This window comes from Portunus trituberculatus, chromosome 47 (assembly GCF_017591435.1).
Source record: "Portunus trituberculatus isolate SZX2019 chromosome 47, ASM1759143v1, whole genome shotgun sequence".
Taxonomy (NCBI): Eukaryota; Metazoa; Arthropoda; class Malacostraca; order Decapoda; family Portunidae; genus Portunus; species Portunus trituberculatus.
In genome coordinates, this window is record NC_059301.1 from 33,930,986 (window position 1) to 33,935,985 (window position 5,000).

Sequence of the window (5,000 nt, forward strand, 5' to 3'; positions counted from 1 at the left end):
TATATATATATATATATATATATATATATATATATATATATATATATATATATATATATATATATATATATATACATATATATATATATATATATATATATATATATATATAGGTATTATATATATATATATATATTTATATATATATATATATATATATATATATATATATATATATATATATATATATATATATATATATATATATATATATATATATATATATATATATATATATATATATATATATATATATATATATATATATATATATATATATATAATTGAGGATTAGCAGGATTTTTTATGCAGGAGGGAAGCCAGCCAAGAACAACAAAATATAAAAAAAAAGGCCCACTTGAGTGCTGGTTCCCTTAAAGAGAAGTGAAGAGTTATCCAAAATTAAAGAACAAATGTCTTGAAATCTCCTTCTTAAAAGAAGTCAAGTCGTACGAAGACGGAAATACAGAAGCAGGCAGGGAGTTCCAGAGTTTACCAAAGCATGTATGAATGATTGAGAGACCAGCTAACTCTTGTATTAGAGTTGAACAGAATAAGAATAGGGGTGAGAAGAAGAAGCCTTGTGCAGTGAGGCCGCAGGATTAGGGAAGGCATGCATTTAGGAAGATCAGTAGCACAGTTAGCATGAAAATAGCGATAAAAGATAGAAAGAGATGCAACATTTCGGCGGTGAGAAAGAGGCTGAACACAGTCAGAGGAGGGGAGTTGATGAGACGAAAAGCTTTTGCTTCCACCCATTCTAATAAAACTGTGTGAATGGAACCCCCCAAATATGCGAAGAGTACTCCATAGAGGGGCGGAAAAGGCCCTTGTACAGATTTAGGAGTTGGTGGGGCGAGAAAAACTGGCGGAGACGCCTCAGAACGCCTATCTTCATAGAAGCTGTTTTAGCAAGAGATAAGATGTGAAGTTTCCAGTTAAGATTATGAGTAAAGGACAGACCGAAAATATTCAGTGTAGAAGAGGGAGACAGTTGAGTGTCATTGAAGAAGAGGGGATAGTTGTCTGGAAGGTTATGTCGAGTTGATAGATGGAGGAATTCAGTTTTTGAGGTATTGAAAACTTTCTTTACCCCAATCAGAACTCTTAGAAAGATCAGAATTCAGCCGTTCTGTGGCGTCCCTCCGTGATCTGTTTACTTCTTGAAGGGTTGGTCGTCTCTGAAAGGACGTGAAAAGATATAGGGTGGTATCATCAGCGTAGGAGTGGATAGGGCAAGAAGTTTGGTTAAGATCATAAATGAATAATAGAAAGAGAGTGGGTGACAGGACAGAACCCTGAGGAACACCACTATTAATAGATTTAGAAGAAGAACAGTGGCCGTTTACCACGGCTGCAACAGAACGGTCGGAAAGGAAATTTGAGATAAAGTTGCAGAGAGAAGGATAGAAACCGTAGGAGGGCAGTTTGGAAATCAAAGTTTTATGCTAGACTCTATCAAAAGCTTTTGATATGTCTAAGACTCTAACTCGACAGCAAAAGTTTCACCTAAATCTCTAAAAGAGGATGACCAAGACTCAGTAAAGAAAGACAGAAGATCACCAGTACAGCGACCTTGACGAAAGCCATACTGGCGATCAGATAGAAGATTATGAAGAGACAGATGGTTTTATTGCACCAGTGGCTCTCAGATTCTTATAAAAACTATTCCATCAGACTTTGAATGAGATTTAGATTGCGCATTGTTCACTCGGCCACCGCTGCGCCACTGCAGTTGTCACGGAATAATGGTCTCATGCTACGAGGTGCTCACTCTGTTTCTTCGTTGTGAAAAGACAGGAAACTCCTGGCGGAATAAAATGATATGTGTTTATAATGGGAAACACCATGGATTCTCTGGCAGCAACCTCATGTATTACTTTGGTGATAGCACTGTCGTCTGATTCATGAGCTGGTCAGTGTAACATCACTCTCTTTCAACAAGGATTCAATCATTGTTTCTGGAGGCGGGTTTCCAAGTCCTTAGCTAAGTCTTTAGTTACGAAGAGAAGCAGCTTCAGTACACGTGACTGTGCAGGTAGCAGTACCTACACATGCTGCTCGTTACACCTGTTCACATTGATTGATTGACTGATTGACTGATTGACTGATTGACTGAATGATTGACTGGTTCACTGAATTGATTAACTGCACCGCAACAACGGGACTACATGGTACCGTGCACACGTAGAGCACATAGTCGTGCACTGAGGATAATACTACTATGTATATTATGCAAAACTATGGCAGGGTAGGCTGCGATGCATACACCTTTCTAAAGTAGTGCAGTGCAACGCAGAGTGGTAAAGCAATGGTGTAGTGATGCGACAACGGTGCAGTGATGCCATCCTTTGTTTAGTTGTAAAAGTTTGACTTTATGGCGTCGCTGTTCGCACATTTCACACTTGTTCACACACGACACTTTCTGGGTCAATTTACATATTTCACATCTGTGAGTCATTAAGAGAAAATAGTTCAAAGACCAGTGAACTGCTCATACTTGTGGATGCGCGCGCGCGCGCGCGCGTGTGTGTATGTGTGTGTGTGTGTGTGTGTGTGTGTGTGTGTGTGTGTGTGTGTGTGTGTGTGTGTGTGTGTATCCTCGTATGAATGCATACTTAAACATTCTTTCCCCTCCCTCCCTCCTCCCCTCAATCTTTATCTCCGATCTGACCTTACCCTGTGTTACTTATATATGTGTATCTTACAGTCTCCCTACATGCCTGTGTGTTGGGTGTGCATATTTGTCTATTCCTTTCAGTGTGTGTATATCTGTGTTCGTGTCTGGTTGGGTGTAGGTCTGGGCTGGATGGCTTGGCTGCAGGGAAATGAAAGTGAGCGATGGAGAAAGCATGTCTTGGAGGGCAAGTCTTTAACAGTGTATTGCTGTGTGTGTGTGTGTATGGTACGAACATTACTTCCGTCATCCAAGTTGATACGAAAGAAAGAAGTATTTTCACGTCTTTAAATGTCCCAGATTTAGCTCTTCCTCTCCTGCATATTCCTTATTAGTAGGGTTTTCAACAGTGCATCTGTATATATAGTTCGCAATACGTTACTTCCGTCATGCAAGTTAAAAGCAACAGCAGAGAAATAAGCGTTTTCACTTCTTTACGAGCAAGAAAATATACCTTCTCATTAAACAGTATATTCTTCCTTATGTATTAGTATCTTTAGATACTATAAGTGGATTTCCTTCTTACTTGTGGCACATACAGACAACTCAAAGGATATACAAGCGGTACAATACATTGTGACAGTCACGCAATTGGCCGAGGTAACATGCACGATAATACCACACAAGACCAGAGATCTTGATCGTCATAGGTGAAAATATGCTTTATCTTCCTTGTGTGTCCAGGGAACACCTATGTGTGGCCTCCAGGCGGCCTCTTTTGCTGGGGCTTCTGACCCAACTAATGCCTTCAGCAGTCTTACAAAGCCCGCTCACGCGTTGGTCGGTTTCTGGTTCACTTTCTTCTCTCAATCAGTATGACTTCTCTCTCTCTCTCTCTCTCTCTCTCTCTCTCTCTCTCTCTCTCATCATTACTTAAATTCTTTACTTGTTTTATCTTTCCGGAAAAATTCTTTACTTGTTTTATCTTTCCTTCCGGTCACTCTTCACTTCCACCTCGTCTGCTAGTGACAGCTGTTCTTCCTCCACCGCTGATAGGGCCGACGTGGCACAATGGAGGATTCACTCGAGGGGAGATTTTAAAGTTTTCCATCGTGTTCCGGAAGTTAGTCTTGTTTTTATGTAGCAGCATGATTTAGTACTTCAAACATTTTTTGTGTCCAGTGTACAAGAGGAAGGAAAGTTTTTGTTCTGGTCGTAGAGAGCGTGGAGTTTCCGTGCAGTTTTCTGTGTACATCATGTACAGTACTTTTACTTTTGTTCAGCGTTCAAGCAAAGGAACCGCTTTTGTTTTGGTTGTTTCGGGTGGAGATCGAAATTAGTGTTCTGCTTTTATTCAGAGACAACAAGATGTTGTTTGAGCCTTGCTTCGCAGAGTACTACGGAAGGATGGCGGCACTTTTGTTTTGGTTGCTTGGCACGAGGCGTTCGCTCATGCTTGTCTATTGTATTCTGCATTACATGTATGTGTGTATGTATTTATGTATGCAGGCTGGCAGATAGATAGCATACACTGTGTTGTTGTGTCTCTTTGGAAGTTATTTGCTATTTCCTCTCATTTACGTGGCTTTACCTAACAATTGAAAACTTCTAATTGTCTCCTGGTTGTATTTCAAGGCCTCATGAATTAGCTTCAGAATCGTCGTATTATCACCAGGCCTTTTTTCATAAGTTTATAGTAAATATTGAAATTTTTATTTCATCTTGCATTTCAGTCTAAGAAACGAAACGATAGAATACGTATAATCCCACACACACACACACACACACACACACACACACAGAGAGAGAGAGAGAGAGAGAGAGAGAGAGAGAGAGAGAGAGAGAGAGAGAGAGAGAGAGAGAGAGAGAGAGAGAGAGAGAGAGAGAGAGAGAGAGAGATTAGTAAACAAAAGTATTTTTACCAATATACTTATGAAAGAGAATTCTGCATTTTTAGGTAATTGTGTTCATGTTTGAGTTTTCACCATGTGCAGCTTGGTGTGCCACTTGCATAATGGTGACCAATAACTTTCGAACACGTTCCATCACAAGGGCAAGGAAACTAAAATATATCTTTATTCTTAGTAGCGATATTTTGAGCGTGAGGCGGACAGGCAAAGCAAGGCAAGGCAAGGTGTTAGACAGCTGGGCGGTCATTAGGAGGTTCACGCACGCCAGCACTGCCACAAGTGTGTTTCACAAGTGTCTCGGAACCTTTACTTAAATGGTCTTCCTGACACTTGTGACTAGTAGGTACCGATCGAGGTCAGATATATATGACGAAGCGATGGAATCCATACCTTGTGCATGCATATCCCTTTCACGTAACTGACTTTATATTTGCTAATATATTGTCTCCTGAAGACCTTAGCGAACAGACATC

The 5,000-nt window shown here is 40.0% G+C and overlaps 1 protein-coding gene across 2 annotated transcripts in view; it reads right to left on the reverse strand.

The window, feature by feature from the left end:
• The window catches only part of LOC123498118 (ras-like GTP-binding protein RHO), a 54,473-nt gene that overhangs the window by 48,767 nt on the left and 706 nt on the right, over window positions 1-5,000 (reverse strand). The gene's annotated exons all lie outside the window — the stretch shown is intronic.